We start from the raw sequence: 19,777 nt of genomic DNA on the forward strand, positions 1-19,777 counted from the left end.
TTACATATCTATTACATATAAAATGCCCATAATGCCCAAAATAAAAGCAAATAGCTAAACGTAATCCTAGCCTTACTAAGAATACACTGAAACTGCAATAATAATGTGTTATAATGCTGATATTATTGGGTATTAATTAAAGGGATTAAAATATAACTTTGCCACTTTTTCTAGTATGAATTGATTTTCTAAACCCTCCGGGGTGGTATATTTATTCCTTGTTTTTGGGTCCTCTGCCAGAGGCCTGGGAGTCTGAGGGTTTTGCATTTTTCACACCCAAACGGTACTTTTACTGGCGATATCATTGTTATATGTTTTAATATTTTGAAACACTAATATTTGTGTTCGGCAAAGTCTCCCGAGTATAACAGTACCCCCCATGTACAGGTTTTATGGTGTCTTCAAAAGTTACTGAGTCAAAATATAAGGCTTGAATTTCCTTTTTTTACGTTAAAATTTGCCCGATAGGTTATGGAGCCTTTGAGACTGTATGGTAGCCCAGGAATGAGGATTACCCCCATGATGGCATACCATTTGCAAACGTAGACAACCCAAGGTCCAGTCTTTTTTAGTAGCCACTTAGTTACAAACACTGGCCAAAATTAGCACTCAATTTAGTTTTTTGCATTTTTCACACACAAACATATATGAACGCTAACTTTGGCCAGTGTTTGTGACTAAGTGGCTACTAGAAAAACTGGACATATCCCATTTATAATACCATGGCTTGTCTACTTTTGCAAATGGTATGCCATCATGGGGGTAATTTTTATTCCTGGGCTACCATTTGGTCTCAAAGGCAACATAACCAATCTGGCAAATTTCAATGTGTATAAACTGAAAAATGTAATGTGCTATATTTGACCCTGTAACTTTCCAAAACGCTGAAAAATCGCTGAATTCAAATATGTGTACTTTATTGCAGTATTATGACATTCACAGTTAAAATGCCATGCAGAACTAAAAATAATTAAAAAATCTCAATTTCTAATTTCTTTAATATTTTGTTCATATTAAATTATGTTTAATATACAAATATTTGATTTGACATTAAAGCCCTGTTTCTCCTGAACAAAATGATATATAATAAGTGTGAGTGGACTTAATATGAAAGAGGTGAATTACGCCTGAACAGACATGTAGTGCAAATTCATGGTTTTGTTTTGATCACAACTTGTACAATTGGCTCAGTCTTTGAGGGGTTAATGCTTGTCTTCCATCTACCATTTCGTAAGAGCCAGCATGCTAGAGCCTGCAGCAGTGTGAGCCATGGCTGACTTTAAGCTGCCTGTGAGGTTTAGGATTGCTGTGTACAAAACCCTGCTTGCCATTGCTCTATCCACTCCCCCAAACAAACAAGGGGCCCAGGCAACATTAACAAAAAAACAAAGAGGAAGGAAGGAAAAACAGAAAGGCAATTTATTGGTGGGGGGGGGGGGTGTGGGGTGGCTCCTTTTGTCATAGGTGGAGAAGAGTTACGTTTGAGAGCTTGAGTAGAGTTCTCTTCACCTTTTTGTTCCTGTTTTCTTAAATGTGTTTATTTAATTTATTTATGTTTTATGACCTATTATATCATTTTATTATGACACATTATACCGTAAATAAATTAATAATAAACAAAATGTATCTTAACCTTCTAGGGGTGCGTGTTATTGTAAAAAGAAGTGTAATGTTAAAAAAATTGCCACCTTTTGCCTCCTGTAGGATAACATCTAAAAACCCATTGTCATTAAATCTTAACGTGACGGCCACCTAGACCCAAAACGCTATTTCAGGTCTAGTTTCCTAACAACTTAAGGGACATGTAATTTAAGGGACATGCCATGTATACATGTTTTCTGTAGTGAAATGTTAGCTTCACCTTTGCTCTTAAATGTATGGGCTTGGTAGCTAAACTTTGTTACATAAGTGATTATCAATGTCAGGCTTAACCATTCCGGAGCTCCCTGAACCAGCATGCGTGTCTATTTATATGACATCGGCACGACTCTAAGTCCCGAACCTACCGGTACGCACGAACAGAGGAAACCCCCCAAGTTCAACATTTGACTGAACTCGGGTCTTTAGGCGCTCTAAAGAGACAGTAGCAAGTTGCCCTGTTGTGGTTCTTGTTTACCCAAGAGTGAGCTTTATAGTTGTTTGGATTTATTGTTACTGACTTCGGCTTGTTTAATCGTCTCTCTGCTTTCTGTGTTCCTGACCTTGGCTTGTCTTCTCGTTTATGCTGTTCTCCCCTACGATTGACCTTGGCTTTCTCTTTGCCTACTCTTTAAATCCGGCCATTCCAAGGCCTTAATCCATTCCTTCACCAGATTACCGCCTGTGTGTTGGGTTCTTATATCCAGCCATGACAATCAAGGGATAAGTAAACAATGAGTTGTATTAAGGTGTCAGCCATCTTGTGCAGAGCTAGAGATTTTTTTTTGTTTTATAACTCAGCTATTTCAACATTTAGATTCCATCTCCCTGTCCATTGCATACATAATTTATTATAGCGATAACCCTAAATAAATAAACAAGATTACGATAAATACTCAACTCGTTTCCAGTTTCCAGTGTCTCCATGATTCTCGGTCCTTAGGAGTTTATTAATATAACCTACATTCTGCTCTCTGACACTTCCCAAAGCAGGAATATCCTACCCAAAAACTCACACACACTGGAGTCATTGACAGCACATTTTCACTTTAGAATAGAGTGACATCTGTAGAATAGAGGGGTATCATAGCAACTACTAGTTATGGTCACTGTGACAAAAGACAGGAAAATCTACTGTAGGAATACCCTCCTGCCCTCTCCATCACTCATTTTTTGCATTATTATTATTATTATTATGTATAAAGTGCAAACACATTCTGTAGATAGGTAGACTAGCTATCAAGTGTATGCAAGAATACGATTTGGATGCACAGGAACAGAAGGTGTAGAGGGCTCAAACGAGCTTACATTCTAGAGGGAGTGGGCTAGAGTGACACAAGATGTAAGGGTAGGACATATTTCATGTTCAGGGAAGTAGATTACTAGAATAGTTTACAGTGAAGGGTTAGTTTTTTTTGGATAACACAGTTCCAGGAGAGGAAGCAGGGTGGGTAACCAAGGTGTGAGAAGGGAACAGTTTAATTGATATGCTTTCCTAAAGAGGTAAGTTTTGAATGATCTTTTGAAGAAATGGAGACTGGATGAGAGTCCAAAGAACTGATAAGTTTGCCAAGGGAGGAGGTATAGATCGAGAACAGAAGGAAACCAAGGACATAACTTTGGGGAACACAGACATAGAGGGGTCGTGGAGAAGAGGTCAGAAAAAGAAACACTGAATGAGCACTGGGAGAGGTAGGAGTAGAACCAGGAACATGCTGGTATATGAGTGGCAGTTATAGGCAATCTTGTAGGCTGAGATTTTGGAGGATGACAAGAAATTGTTGAAGATCAACATTGTCAAAATCAGCAGAACTGTCAAGGAGAATGAGGAGAGAGCAGCAACCACTGGATTTAGCAGCAATTAACTTGTTGGATACTTTTGTCAGGGCAGGTTCGACAAAGTGGCGAGCGCAGAATCCAGACTGAAGCGGAGAAGCAACAGTGATAAGGGGTGAGAGAGAATTTAATATGGTTGGGCGTAAGGTAGGATCAATTGGCAGTAGGAGAGAGACAAGAGAAATGTGTGCAGGGCATGAGATGAGAAAGGGTGCGTGTAGAAGAGATGGGGGAAATTGGAGGTTGTTGGGTGGATGAGATAAGTGGGGGTTTGGAGTAATTTTGATACTAATGGAGGAGAGGCAAAAAAGAGGAGGAGAAGACAGAGCATTGTTCAGATAAGTGTGAAAGCTAATAGAAAGGCTTTGAAATGGGGGAGTAGGTCAAGAGTGGTGAGGAGAGGAGACGCAGTGGTGTACAATGTTTGGAAAAATGATATAGGATTGATGTGGAATATAAAATTAGGAGAACGGAGGTTGAGGGTGTAGTGCAGGTGAGTACTGATCAGCTGTCATGTCAACAGAGCTAAAGTTTTGTGGGAGACAAACTTGGGGTTGGTGAGTAGGTGAGGGTCAGGGTGGGGGGCACGACAGGGTGGGGGGGGCCCGGAATGGTGACGGCCTGGCTCCCTCGTCGGGTGAGGCCGTGCCAGGAACGGGGACTGCTGCGGAGGTCGGGCAGTCCCCCGGAGTACCCGGAGGCGTGGGTTCACGGCCCAGGAAGGTGCCCCCTCCAACGGAGGCCATGTCGGGACCGGAGCGGGGCTGTCGCACACCAGGCCCCTGGACATGCAGGCGAGTACAGGGGGCTCCAACAGGTGCCCTCTAGGAGAGCACGACAGGAGGGGTGCCCAGGAGGGGAGCCATAGGCGGGGGAGGAGAGAGGGAGCAGACAGGCGCCTACAGGGGCTGCAGCAGTAGGGGGTGGTGGAAAAAAGGGGGCTCAGTTGGGTTTAAGGGGCCAGGTGTCTGGGCAGGCCACTAATGAGTCCGGGGGGGATGGGTGGGGGGTTTCCGGGTAGGGGGGGTCCTCTTGGGGGGTGCAGGATGGGTCAGCACGTCTGGGACCGTTAGGCTCGCATAGGGTGGGGAGGTCAGCCGAAAGGGCAGGGGCCGGGCGGGAGGCGCCGGTTCGGGGTGGGTCCGTTGGCCATGGGAGGAGTTCATCTCGTAGCAGTGGGCAGTTAGGGGGGCACGGTCTGGGGGGGGGGATTCAGGGTCTAGCAGTGGTAGTATTTCACCCGTTAGGGCCAGGAGGGCTGAGGGGGCGGGGGGTAGGCCACGAAGCAACCGGTCCACTTCAGATAGCTCTGGGGGGGCAGGGGCAGAGCCCCCAGGCGTGGCAAACGGGGGCAGTCCTCGGGTAGGGATAGTAGGAGTCGTAGTCCCCGGGGCGGGGCTGCCCGGGCCCATAAGGCACGCGGCAAAAGGACTAGGCGGCGGGAGGCTTTGGTGGCCGGCAGGCGCTCCCTGGGGCGGGACGGGAGGGTGGCACGGGGACAGTTCACCCGTCCCAGGACTTCTTCTCCTCATTGCAGGTCTCGGAGCCGCTCCTCTTCAGTGTTGGCAAGGCACCGGGTGGGCTCCCTGGTCGGTGGGGCATCGGCGGATGTCGCTCATCCCGGACCAATGGCGGTGGACTCTGCAGCCCCAAACTCTCCCAGGACGAGGGGCTTGGCCGGTGAGTCCTGTGAATCGTTACACTCCAGCACGTTAGTCAACACACTACAGACACTTCTCCACTCACTGGGAGCGAGGGGTGGTACGGGTTGGAGCATAGGTCAGGTGTGGGCGCAAGGGGCTGCGGTCGCGGGTTTGGGTGCCGGGGTGGCTGCTGGGACCGGTGCGGGTATGGGCGTAGGGGAGGTGGCTGGGTCGATGGACGCGGTGAGCGAGCGGGCTGAGCTGATCGGAGTAGGGGTCCCCGAGGCGGCCCAGCAACACGCCTACGTGTCGTTTGCGGGTCCGCTGGGGGTACACCTCAAATCGTAGGTGAAGGAAAAGATCTGGAAGGGTGAATTCTGCGAGATCTTTTCCCTTCTCCCTTTGGAGGAATTTATCGACCTCAAAGAGGAAGATAAAAAAGATGAAAAGAAGGAGGAGGAGGAAAAAAGGAAACGATATCGGAAGATACCGAAATCCTTTGGGAACTGGTTACGGGCGTTTTGTGTGCTGGCCAGTGTGTTGGGCGAGAAATCCCCCGGTTTGTGCTCCTCCCTGTTCTGCTACTTGGATGGAATCTGGGAAGCGTACCGCACCTATGGCGGATTGGCATGGTGGCGGAACGATGAGCAGTTTCGGCAGCGGCTAGCGGCCAACCCGGGTATGAGGTGGGACCAAATGGACCTGCCTCTGTGGATGAAACTCATGATGGCGCAGAAAGCGCCGCCTTGCAAAAGGGCTTCTGCTGGCTCTTCAACGAGGGCCAGTGTAAATGGGGAGCCACCTGCCACTTTAAACATGAGTGTTCGGGCTGTGGTGGCGCCCACGGGCTCCACCGATGTTTTAAGAAGGGGAAGTCGAGGAATGCCGGAGTCCCTACCGCAGCCGGGGGTGGTGGGGCTTCCCCTGCCTCGGGGCTTCACTCCGGTGAGGCTCGACGCGATGGGGCCGTGGCTAAGCCGCTACGGTAACAGGGCGGATGCCGCGGTGCTCAGGGAAGGCTTTGAGCACGGGTTCTTTATCCCATTCCGGGACAGGGTTGGGACGGGGGGACTGCGCAACTTAATGTCGGTGGCGGAGTTCCCGGGGGTAGTGCGGGACAAACTAGAGAAGGAGGTGCGGCTGGGTAGGATGGTCGGGACCCTTCCCGGCACCGCCGTTGGAGGGTCTCAGGGTTTCCCCTTTGGGGGTGGTGCCCAAGAAGGAGCCGGGGAAGTTTAGGCTCATTCACCACCTCTCCTACCAGAAAGGAGCGTCGGTGAATGACGATATCGATAGGGAACTGTGCTCGGTCTCTTATGCATCATTTGACCGGGCGGTCGAGCTGGTAAGGAGAGCCGGGCACGGGGCGCTAATGGCTAAGGTGGACATTGAGGCCACCTTTTGGCTGCTCCCGGTCCACCCGGTTTGTCATCACCTGTCGGGGTGCTTCTTCGACAGGGGTTATTACGTGGACTTATGCCTTTCGATGGGGTGTTCCATCTCCTGTGCTTACTTCGAGAAATTCAGTTCCTTTCTCGAATGGGTGGTGCGGGTTGAATCGGGTAGCGGTGCGTTGGTGCACTACCTAGATGACTTTCTCTGCGTGGGGCCGGCAGAATCCCCGGCGTGCCTGCACATGCTCAGAACTGTCGAATGGGTTGCAGGCCACTTCGGTGTACCGCTGGCAAAGGAAAAAAACGGAGGGCCCGGCGGCATGCCTTAGTTTCCTGGAACTGGAGATAGATTAGAGGCTCGGGGAATGTCGGTTGCCGGCTGCGAAACTGGAAGGTTTACGTGGTGCGGTGGCTGCGGTGGCGTGGGCTCGCAAGGTGACCCTGAGGCAGCTGCAATCGCTAGTGGGCATGCTCAACTTTGCATGCCGGGTGATCCCGATGGGTCGGGTGTTTAGCCGCAGCCTATTGGCTGCGACGGCAGAGGTGCGCTCCCCACACCATTTCATCCGGGTGTCGATGTCCATGTGGGCCGACCTGGCGGTGTGGGATGCCTTCCTGCGGGACTTTAATGGGACGGTGTTTTTTCGGCAGGAGGGTGTATCGGCGGCGGAGTTGGAATTGTTCACCGACGCGTCGGGTAGCATCGGTTTTGGGGCCTATTTTGCGGGACAATGGTGTGTGGAGAGATGGCCAGAGGCATGGAGGACGAGCCCCCTCATGCATAACCTGGCTTTCTTGGAACTGTTCCCGCTGGTCGTCGCGATGGCACTGTGGGGAGATGGGCTGAGGGATCGGAAGGTGGTCTTTTTCTCGGACAACATGTCCGTAGTGCACGCAGTCAATAACCGGTCCACAGCGTCGAAACCAGTGGTTCGGCTGCTGCGGCGTCTTGTTTTGATGTGTATGTCACTTAACGTGGTCTTTTGCACGCGCCATGTGCCAGGGTATTTGAATGAAGTGGCTGACGCTTTATCTCGTTTTCAGTGGTCCCGATTCCGGAAGGCGGCACCGGAGGCACTGGAAGTGGGCCAGACGTGCCCAGACGAGATATGGCATCTAGGAGCGTCTTGCTTGGGGGATTAGTGAAGACTTCGCTAGTGCTAGTGATTAGTGAAGGCTTCGAGGGCTGGATCAAGTGTTGGTGAGGGAATCGCGCCTGGACGCCTTTTTGTGGTTTGCCTTTCGGCTGCTAGCGGGGGAGGCGTCCCCCGCGGTGGTGGATAGGTCCATGGCGGCGATGGCGTTCTGGTTTAAGCTCCGGGGGGAGGAGGATCTGACCAAGACCTTCGTCATTAGGCAAGCACTCAAAGGGTACCGGAAGGGCCGGAGATCTCCCGACACTAGGCGCCCAGTGTCAGTGCGGGTGCTGGGGGACCTGATACGGGTCCTGCCGGAGATCTGTTTCGACGGGTTTGAGGTGTCACTGTTCCGGGACGCTTTCCCCCTGGCCTTTTTCGGATTGGTGAGTTGGTGAGTACCAGCCGAGCGGTTTCCGGGGGGTTGCAGTTTTCAGGCGTTCGGGTGTTGGAGAGTAAGTTGGTGGTGCACCTGGCCAGGTCCAAGACGGACGTCATGGGTAAGGGCCAGGACGTAACACTGGGGGCCCTGCCTGGCTCCGTGCTGTGCCCGTTGGCCGCGGTAGCGGGGTACTTGGCCAGGAGGCCGGCGGGTGTGGGCTCGTTATTGGTACACGCGGACGGGTCTTCCCTGTCCCGGTTCCAATTTACCAAAGTCTTTCGGTCGGGCCTGGGTAAACTGGGTTTGCGGGCGGATAGGTTTGGGACACATTCCTTCCGTATCGGGGCGGCCACGGAGGCCACACGCCTGGGGTTGGGGTATGATTTAGTGAAGCGGTTTGGGAGGTGGGAGTCGGTGAGGTTCCGTTCCTATGTTCGCTTGGGCTTATTGGATTGATATGTTGGGCCTGTGGGGATCCTAACGGGGACGGGGGTGTCTTACAGTCTGCTTGTTTCTTCCCCAGGCCGGGTCGCATGGATCGTGGGACACTCTTTTGTCGTTGGGCCCGAGAGGAGAGCCGCAGCTCGAGCTCAAGGCCAGCAGCTGGGCTTTCCGAGGGAACACCTGTTAGTGCGATGGTTTGGGTACAGGGGAGGTTGCTGGGGGGACGTCTGCGGGGCCGTGTTCAGGTTGGTGGTACACGCGGACGGGCCTGATCTGCTGGTCATCCATGCCGGGGGCAACGACTTGGGTCTGACGTTGCAGCGTCGATTGGTCAAATGGATGAAGCAGGACCTCAACAAGATGAAGGACCTGCTTCCGGAGGTGATGCTGGTCTGGTCGGAAATGGTCCCGCTCGGGGGCCATAGACAGGTGCAGGAAAAAAGTGAACAGCTTGATGGCAAGCTTTGTTAGGAAATTGGGGGGGGGGGGTAGTGGTGCGGCACAGTGAGTTGGAGGATGGGCTGCAGGGGTACTACCACCCAGACGGTGTTCATCTCTCGGCAGTGGGCTGGGATCTGCTGAACTTGGGTTGGCAGGAAGGGATGCAGAAAGTACTTGTGACGAAGTGCCCTTCGCCACTTTGGCCTGGAGAGGCCTGCTTGCCTGCCTCCTCCCCTGCGACTATGGTCCTGGACTGTATTGCACTTTAAACACTATATTTGGGCATATGGATTTGTATTAGGCTGACTCTAGCCCTTTAACTATGCTGTAGGTCTGGACTGCTAATATAACCGAACAGCCGTGGGATTTATACGAATATATATTGCATGGAAATACCATTACTGGAGAATGCAGCCGTTCGTATGATTTCATACGAATTCTTTGTGCTCTGAATCGGTGGCCGCCATTTCGGGACTTTACACGTGTTCGCGGCCATCTTGCGCAATGAACAGCGGGGTTTGCCTGTAATCGCATGGAACTAAAAACGGATACGCAAACAGGCGAACACCGCTGAGTCCTCCAGACCTCCATAAATTCGTACTGAAACTACCGAACGTCCCACCGTTCGGTAGTTATACTTAATCGTCTATGGGGATTTCAGCGAACACCAAGATTCGAATGGATGGCAAGATTTTCGTGTCTTTTCACCGTGCGAACGGAGACCAAAGGAGGCCAAAACTCATGGAACTATTTTCGGCTAGTTGGTCTGTGCGGTCGGTCAAAACCGACCGCACAGACCAACTCTGTATCTCCCGAACCATTCATCCGAATTGACTGATTTTTAGGTATGTTGGTCCCCTGAACAAGGGCTATCTGGGGATACCTGTTTTTGGGGTACATCCAGAACTTGGGTAAAATAATGTACGTCGTAATTATGTTAACTGGTTATCTGAGGGGAGGAGACGTGGGGGTGTTACCATGCATATGATTGGTTAATTTCATCCTCCCCCTGGGAGTGTCCTGTGTGTACCTTTTTCTAATAAAAAGCAGGCTGGGTGTTCCAGTCCTCAGTTCTTCTTGACCCTTCAAAACGTAGCCTTGTCTCGTTATTGGAGGGAATTGCTGTATCACACTGGGGATTGCTATGCTCTGCATATTCCCCTGAGCTTAATCACTTAGCTCTTTTAAGAGCGTGTTCCGGATACGCTCTCCTGGAGGAGAGGTCTTCCCCACACGGTCCTGAATGCTGGAGGTTCATTCCAGGGTGGAAGGAAGACGGCGCGGCTCCAGTTAAGCTACGGCGGTTGTGGAGCGTGCGGTGGTTGTGGTGTCGTCTGCAGTGCTTGGAGTCCTCTGAGAGCGCTAGGAGCATCCATCAACGGAGGGTACTCGGTCGGAGTACACGGAGCTCCGTTACATTGGTTGGCAGCGGTGGGATGGCGTCCTAGTGCGAGGAGAAGCAGCTCAGAGACACTGGTAACGTTTGGAGTTACAATTGAGGGCAACGCTAGCCATTACGCAGCGTCCCTATCTGCGGCAGCATGGAGCAGGCATGGATAGAGCCCTGCGAAGAACACCTCAAAATGGTACGTTGCTACGAGGGTGACGATTACATTGAGGAGGTGAAGAGGCGGTTGGTCTGCTATGGCCCAGACCTTACAAACGAGGTGGTCTCCAAAGTAATGCGCCAGTTGAGTGCTGAGAACCGTGCGGCAATGGCATTTGAGCGACTACTGTGGGAGTTGAGGATACGGACACCCAGGCTCAAGCAGTATGTGTTACAGCAAGCTAAAGGTGTCGTCCCTCCCCCCCAGCGGCAGTGTGAACCCCAGGGGGCCGAAGGTGTCGTCCTTCCCCCCCAGCGGCAGTGTGTACCCCAGGGAGCTGAAGGTGTCGTCCTTCCTCCCCAGCGGCAGTGTGTACCCCAGGGAGCAGAAGGTGCCGTCCTTCCTCCCCAGCGGCAGTGTGTACCCCAGGGGGCCGAAGGTGTTGTCCTTCCCCCCCAGCGGCAGTGTGAACCCCAGGGAGCTGAAGGTGTCGGCCTTCCTCCCCAGCGGCAGTGTGAGTTACAGGGGGCCGAAGGTGTCGTCCTTCCCCCCCAGCAGCAGTGTGTCCTACAGAGAGCAGAGACAGTTGGTCCCTCTCTCCAGCAGCAGGACAATGTTACGAGAGGGGAGACAGGCGGTCCCCCTCTCCAGCGGCAGCCTGTGTTTCCGGGAAAGGAGCACAGCACCCCTTCTCCCCAGCGGCAGCTTACCCTAACAAGGGGAGACACCGATCTCCCAGACGGCGCAGATGGGACCGTGGTCTCTGTGCCTGACCTACAGGGATGCTGGACAACCTGTCCAGATCCCCAACTACCCTCACCGGGACAACAGGAGGAGGGGGTAAGTACAAATTCCCCTCCCCAGCTAACTCCTGGCGTGGCACCAGGGCTAACCGAGGCGACATTAACCCTCACTGACTCTTATGTTTCCCTGACTACTGAGCCAGACTATGTTACCAGCACCCCAGTAGAAGAGCTGGCAGCTGGGCAGAGTGCAGTTGGCCTCTGCCCTACCTGTGTCCCTGATCCAGAGCCTGATGTCCTGCAGGCTACCCCAGCAGAAGAGCTGGCAGCTGGGCAGAGTGCAGTCGGCCTCTGCCCTACCTTTGTCCCTGGTCCAGAGCTTGATGTTCTGCAGGCTATCCCAGCAGCAGAGCTGGCATCAGGGCAGAGCGCCGCTGGCCTCTGCCCTTCAAGTCCCCTCAGCGTGTTGCCTCATTACCACAGCCAAATACCCAGGTGCAGTGACTGTGTGTTGTGGGTGGGCTGCTCTTGTACTTTGGTGTTGTGGGGGGGCTACTCTGGCATCTGTTTATTGTGGGTTGGTGGATCGACTAACGGAGGCACTGACCGACAGAAGGTCAGGTGCCTGGTTAGTCTTCCCCCCAAAGGGGAGATGTGTGACGAAGTGCCCTTCGCCACTTTGGCCTGGAGAGGCCTGCTTGCCTGCCTCCTCCCCTGCGACTATGGTCCTGGACTGTATTGCACTTTAAACACTATATTTGGGCATATGGATTTGTATTAGGCTGACTCTAGCCCTTTAACTATGCTGTAGGTCTGGACTGCTAATATAACCGAACAGCCGGGGGATTTATACGAATATATATTGCATGGAAATACCATTACTGGAGAATGCAGCCGTTCGTATGATTTCATACGAATTCTTTGTGCTCTGAATCGGTGGCCGCCATTTCGGGACTTTACACGTGTTCGCGGCCATCTTGCGCAATGAACAGCGGGGTTTGCCTGTAATCGCATGGAACTAAAAACGGATACGCAAACAGGCGAACACCGCTGAGTCCTCCAGACCTCCATAAATTCGTACTGAAACTACCGAACGTCCCACCGTTCGGTAGTTATACTTAATCGTCTATGGGGATTTCAGCGAACACCAAGATTCGAATGGATGGCAAGATTTTCGTGTCTTTTCACCGTGCAAACGGAGACCGACTGCAAGGCTAAAACTCATGGAACTATTTTCGGCTAGTTGGTCTGTGCGGTCGGTCAAAACTTTGGAACTCTGTATCTCCCGAACCATTCATCCGAATTTACTGATTTTTAGGTATGTTGGTCCCCTGAACAAGGGCTATCCGGGGATACCTGTTTTTGGGGTACATCCAGAACTTGGGTAAAATAATGTACGTTGTAATTATGTTAACTGGTTATCTGAGGGGAGGAGACGTGGGGGTGTTACCATGCATATGATTGGTTAATTTCATCCTCCCCCTGGGAGTGTCCTGTGTGTACCTTTTTCTAATAAAAAGCAGGCTGGGTGTTCCAGTCCTCAGTTCTTCTTGACCCTTCAAAACGTAGCCTTGTCTCGTTATTGGAGGGAATTGCTGTATCACACTGGGGATTGCTATGCTCTGCATATTCCCCTGAGCTTAATCACTTAGCTCTTTTAAGAGCTTGTTCCGGATACGCTCTCCTGGAGGAGAGGTCTTCCCCACACGGTCCTGAATGCTGGAGGTTCATTCCAGGGTGGAAGGAAGACGGCGCGGCTCCAGTTAAGCTACGGTGGTTGTGGAGCGTGCGGTGGTTGTGGTGTCGTCTGCAGTGCTTGGAGTCCTCTGAGAGCGCTAGGAGCATCCATCAACGGAGGGTACTCGGTCGGAGTACACGGAGCTCCGTTACAGTACTTTTTCTCCGGGGTGGCGGAGCTCAGACGGCTTAAGGGGTCAAGGTCTGAGCTAGTGGCGGGATGGGGAGCTGAAGGAGAAGAAATAGGCTCCCCAGGAGGAACCGGATGGAATTGGAAAATTGTGGACATTGGTGGTTGGTAGGTTTCGAGTCCTGTCGGTGGCTCAGAACCTGGTGGGGTAGGGGTATCCGGGTATACCCCTGCCGTGGTTAATTGATGTTTGGGCACTTTAAATTGGTTCATGTTGGAATAATGTGATATGTTATGCATATGTATATACGTGTTATTTATATTGGGGTCATTGCCTTTTATATTGACAGAAGGATATGGGGCAAGGGCAGAGTATGGGGGGCAATGACCCATGTTTACATGTTAAGTTATTTGGTTATGTTATATTATGATATTATTCTAATGGTTATTAGTTGAAATTGTTTAATAAAGCTGTGGACAATTTTTCCCACATATCTAGTGTCAGTGCATTATTGGGTAAGGTATGTGGGGTGGTTGTCCTGGATTCCGACTGCCCATATGGCGACTATACACCGGTCATGTAGCCCCATGGAGCAAAAGCGCAGCTTAGCGGAAAAGGGCCTTGACAGGGGTTAGGAGGCGGGCTTAGGAGGAAGGAAGATAGGATTGGAGTTATGGGTAAGTGGGCTGGCTATTTAAATAGGCAGCCATTTTAGAGCAATCACTATTAATTCCTACCTGGCTGAGTTTGTCCCGCCCACCCTCCCTGTGGTTTTGTTTATTTAGGGGTATCCCGTTTTGTCACAGCGGCGGGATGGGGAGCTGAAGGAGAAGAAATAGGCTCCCCAGGAAGAACCGGATGGAATTGGAAAATTGTGGACATTGGTGGTTGGTAGGTTTCGAGTCCTGTCGGTGGCTCAGAACCTGGTGGGGTAGGGGTATCCGGGTATACCCCTGCCGTGGTTAATTGATGTTTGGGCACTTTAAATTGGTTCATGTTGGAATAATGTGATATGTTATGTATATGTATATACGTGTTATTTATATTGGGGTCATTGCCTTTTATATTGACAGAAGGATACGGGGCAAGGGCAGAGTATGGGGGGCAATGACCCATGTTTACATGTTAAGTTATTTGGTTATGTTATATTATGATATTATTCTAATGGTTATTAGTTGAAATTTTTTAATTAAGCTGTGGACAATTTTTCCCATATATCTCTAGTGTCAGTGCATTATTGGGTAAGGTATGTGGGGTGGTTGTCCTGGATTCCGACTGCCCATATGGCGACTATACACCGGTCATGCAGTTTTTAGATTTGTTATAAAATCTAGAAATTTTCTAGCAATTCTACTATCGCAACCAATACATTTAATTTAATGTACAATTTGGAAATTTTTGTCTACCATAGCAGACACACTCTAAATGTATTAGTTATAAAGCCACCACAGCTTACTGTTTAATGAGCAGACTGTTAGCTCTTGGACAAAAATAATGGCAGAGTATTAATGCACATATAATCAAATAAGAGATTGTAAAATAGCATCTTAGTCCCATTAATAGATCACCTTTTAGAATAAGAGGTGCTTTTATCACATTCAGTGTATCCAAGCGGAATGTAATATCATTCAGTGAATGTATTTTGACCCGTCCAAGTCACTACGAATACAGATGGTTCTGCAATTAATTATTGCAAATAGATTTTCACTTCAGCAATTTGAGACATATATAACCTCCAATAATTGAAAAACGATGTATAATAATTTCAACTTGTTAACTGTGCATGCAAATATTTCCCATTCGGAGCCTCGTGTTGATTTATAATTGCCTCTAGTCGGATTTAAACTCGATATGCTAAAAGCTAACGTTCTCTAGGATTTAAGCTTAGTCAGCTCCCAAGTAAAAGCTGTGTATATCTTTACGGCAACATGATTCTTTGTTTCAACAAAGAAGCATTTTAACAGATGGCAGAAGTCTGAATTGTTCCTCTGCATTTTTATTTTTTTATTTGCCATTTTAAAACACATTTTTTACACTAAGAATCTGATGTTTTTATGAGATAAATCACTAAATAAAGGTCAAAGCGATAGAACACTGTTTCAGCAGATTACTGGATTAACATGATGGATGTGTAAATATTATGTGAAATGTAGTGTATGCCCTAAGTAAATTTAAAAAAGCAAATACTGAGGCATTCATTTCAGTATTAACGGTTATTGGTTAAAAAATAAAATCTCGCCCCCACACTCACGTCAAGCGCCACCCCATGTATCTTAACTTCTCACACATAACTAATTCAGCAATCCCATCTTAATACACATAACTAACTACTCACTCACCTACAACATGTGTATATATGGGGCAGTGTGTGTATGGGTGGCAGTGTGAGTGTGCATTGGGGCAGGGTGTGTGTATGGGGAGAGTTATTGTGGGTCTGTGGGAGTAGGAGGAGAGATTAAGAAATATTTAAGTGTTTGCATTTTTTAATAAAAAAAAAAAATACTTTCATATCCCCCCTCCCTGCTTACCTTTGCCTGGGAGGGGGGACATTCCCTGCATTCCTTGGTAGTCCAATGGGGAAGCCCTGTTACGTTGCCATGGTAACTGCAGCAACGCTCCAAGCTCGCGAGAGGAGAACCCGGCGGAACTGCAAGTAAGAGCTCCCCCGGGTCCTCACTCCCTCCCCTGCCGGCTGCCAGCTGCCAGCAATGCACTGCTAGCGGGCCAGAGAGGGAGATCTCTGATCTCCCCTCTAGTCCTGCAGAGCCGGCAGGCGAGAGGGAGGTGCCCCTGTGTGTCTGTCACACAGTTTGGGAACTGCTGCTCTACACAGAGAGGGGGGCCGAGTATCTAAACATGTATTCCAGCAATTTAGTGTCAGGCATACTTGTTTGTATTCCTGACACCATAATGACATACCTTACTGATGCTATCCTTACTTTGTATCTCTTCTGTTCTCTAACTGTAATTTATTTTTGTTGTTGTTTGCTATCATTAATATTCATGAAATAAAGAAAGTTAAAATATTTGAATTTGTAGACATTTGTTCAACTCAATTTACTGTTAGATAGAGGCCAACTTTAACTTTAATCTCATTCCAACTGATTTGATGGGTTTGATAAGGAAGTTGTTTACAGTTGAGCGGCTGAGCTTATGCCCAAAAACAAGCAAAAAAAGTATGTTCTATTTTCTTTAAATTCCAAGAAGATAGATAGAGGAAAAATTAAGATAGATATTTATCCTCCCTTGAAAATCAGGCTTATTGTCAAAATGTCCAACTTCCAGCTGTTTGTAATGATTAAATCAGCAATTGAAATAGCTCAGCCCAAAATATGTTGTTGCCATAGTGTAGCACGGACTTCTATTTAAATGTCTTAAAACCCTGGTCAAAGATTATGTAATTGTCTGTCTGTCTGCCTGCCTGCCTGCCTGTCTGCCTGTCTGTCTATCTAATGTCATTGTGACTACCTCTGTTCTTGTGTCTGCATTTTAGATGACTGTTTCCTGAGAGAGGAAGGTACAGGCTTGTTTTAGAAGGTGTGACCTCTAATAGATGCCCAGACCGTAACACCCACAAAGTCCAGCTCCCCATAGTTTGGAGCATTGTCATTATAACATTACTGTCCTCCAGCAATTTGAATAAGGGTAAAATGAGGAATTTTGCAGTGCAGCAAAGAAGTAGACTGTAAAGTATGATAAATCCAAGAAACATTATTTATTGATGCATTACAAAATAAAGACAAACCCAGGGCTCGAGTCCTGCGGGAACGCGTGGGAACGGTGTTCCTGCACTTTTTTCATGGCAGGAACGCTGTTCCCTTTGCTCCTGCAGGACAAAGGCAGGTGCCTTTTGAGCCCAGCCGGTGCTCCTCCTGAGCAGAGCCTTCATTATGCAAGCGGGCACGGCGTCGCATAGTGAAGGAGTCAGGACTCAGGAGCGGACGGACGACGGAGGACTTACTTCCGGGTTGCTCCTCCTCCGACCTCCCCTGCCCTTTGCGTACGCGGCTACGCGGAGTGATGTGACGTCACGCGGAGGCGGAGTCACAGAGTGTAACGCTAGGAGGAGGGAGAAGAAGCCAACAGCCAAGCCAGCCAGCACCCACCCCTGAGGCCAAGCCAGCCAGCACCCCTGAGGCCAAGCCAGCCCTGAGTCAGAACTGTAAGTATATTTTACTACTATTGGAGGCTGGGTGGTTGGAGGGGGGAGGGGGGGATGCAGATGGGGGCTGGGTGGTTGGAGGGGGGGAGGGGGTGGATGCAGAAGGGGGCTGGGTGGTTGGAGGGGGGGAGGGGGTGGATGCAGATGGGGGCTGGGTGGTTGGAGGGGGGTAGGGTGGATGCAGATGGGGCTGGGTGGTTGCAGGGGGGGTAGGGTGGATGGAGATGGAGGCTGGGTGGTTGGAGGGGGGGTAGGGTGGATGCAGATGGAGGCTGGGTGGTTGGAGGGGGGGTAGGGTGGATGGAGATGGAGGCTGGGTGGTTGGAGGAGGGGTAGGGTGGATGCAGATGGAGGCTGGGTGGTTGGAGGGGGGTAGGGTGGATGCAGATGGAGGCTGGGTGGTTGGAGGGGGGTAGGGTGGATGCAGATGGAGGCTGGGTGGTTGGAGGGGGGTAGGGTGGATGCAGATGGGGGCTGGGTGGTTGGAGAAGGGGTTGGAGTACACGTACAATGATATTAATTAAATATATATATATATAATTATTATTATATATATATATTTATATATAATATAAAATAAGTATGTAAATACGTTAAAAAAATAAAATTAAATAAATAAATATGTGTGTGTAAATTCGTTCTAACTGTATTTTAAAATATATATATATATATATATATATATATATATATCAAAATACACGTATAACTAAATAATATATATATATATACATAACTATATATACCTATATATAAATAAAAATAAATTGAAAAAAATTATATATATATATATATATATATATATATAAATAAATAATAATTCTACGTATATATTTATGTAATAATTTTACATAATTAGGTATTTTTATTCATTAAAATTTGTGGGACCTGCCTGACAACCCAGGCTGAAAGTCCAGGTTAATTTGTTAGCACTATATTTAACTGTTACTTTCCAAGACACCCTAAAACCTGTACATGGGGGGTACTGTTTTACTCGGAAGACTTTGCTGAACACACATTAGTGTTTTCAAACAGTAAAATGTATTACAGCGATGATATCGTCAGTGAAAGTGCATTTTTCACACACAAATGGCACTTACACGGACGATATAATTGTTGTGATATGTTTTACTGTTTTTAAACACTAATATTTGTGTTCATCGAAGTCTCCCGTGTATAACAGTACCCCTCATGTACAGGTTTTATGGGGTTTTCAAAAGTTACAGAGTCAAATATAAGGCTTGCTTTTCAGTTTTTTTCTAATTGAAATTTGCCAGGTTGGTTATGTTGCCTTTGAGACTGTACGGTAGCCCAGGAATGAAAATTACCCCCATGATGGCACACCATTTGCAATAGTAGACAACCCAAGGTATTGCAAATGTGGTATGTTCAGTCTTATTTAGTAGCTACTTAGTCACAGTTACTAAAAAAGACTGGACAAACCCCATTGCAATACTTTGGGTTGTCTACTTTTGCAAATGGTATGCCATCATGGGGGTAATTCTTATTCCTGGGCTACCATACGGTCTCAAAGGCAACATAACCAATCTTGTGAAATATATATTTATTTGGGGGGGGGGGGGGTGGCAGTGGATCTTGGGTGAGTTCCCACACTTTTTTCCCCAGGACTTGACCCCTGGACAAACCATACTTAACACAAGAGGGCAGTCATACTATAAAAAGTGTTTTTTTTTAACACATCACTTAAGAGTAAATGCAAACCCCAGCTTTAACTCCCAACAGTCTAACACCCCGGAGAATGCATATTAAAATAAATAAAAGAATGATAGAAAAGCACCACAGACCAATAATAACATTACAACATTAAAGCACATAAACAATAACATTATGGTGGTCTGGCCTGTGAGAGCTTATCTATACACAGTTAGCTACTACAAGCCTACAAGAAATGTAGTTGAACGCCTATGTACAGTTTGGACATCCTTGGTCTGAAAGACATGTTGTAAATTTAAATATAAAAAGAAATATCACAACAACACATTTAATGCTTTGATAGAACAAACTATTGTACTACTTTATCACATTTTAAAGGAATCACATTTAAGTAAAAATCCAGTATTTCAAGAAAGAATTTCTTAATTTCTCACATACCTATCGGAATTTAGTGCTTGGAGCAAGACGGGAACTCTCATACTATACTATACTACGGGGTTACCCGTTGACCATTCCTTTCTCGAACATTAACAGAAAAATAAAGACACTACTTAATCATTTGTAACCCAGTGCTAGCCAGCGTTTTGGGAAGTTGCAATCCATGACAAACAGAACAGAATGCTTGAACATTTAAATGGAGAAAGTCAAAATTGGTTGATGTCTTCAATGTTAGCAACAGTTTTAAAATTCCTGCAGAAAAAAAAAAGAAAGAAAGAGATAATGGAAAAACAGTACACACAATATTGTAATATAGAAAACATGAACAATACAGCAGATCAACCTAATGGGGTCAATATTTGCACAATTTTACGACTGCCTCAAGTACTGGTTTCATTCCACACTTATCAACCCAAATTTTGAAATTTGCCCTG

At 48.2% G+C, this 19,777-nt stretch overlaps 1 protein-coding gene across 2 annotated transcripts in view; it reads right to left on the reverse strand.

The window, feature by feature from the left end:
• Positions 1-19,777, reverse strand: part of LOC134587590 (calpain-13-like) — a 242,171-nt gene that overhangs the window by 81,273 nt on the left and 141,121 nt on the right. Inside the window, exon 25 of one of the 2 annotated variants that reach the window (XM_063444078.1) lies at positions 18,904-19,595. The exons of the other annotated variant lie outside the window; for it this stretch is intronic. The gene's annotated coding sequence lies outside the window, so the exon portion shown is untranslated. Of the gene's footprint in view, positions 1-18,903; positions 19,596-19,777 lie in introns of those variants that run through there. 2 annotated transcript variants of the gene reach the window in all.

This window comes from Pelobates fuscus, chromosome 2 (assembly GCF_036172605.1).
Source record: "Pelobates fuscus isolate aPelFus1 chromosome 2, aPelFus1.pri, whole genome shotgun sequence".
NCBI classification, from domain to species: Eukaryota; Metazoa; Chordata; class Amphibia; order Anura; family Pelobatidae; genus Pelobates; species Pelobates fuscus.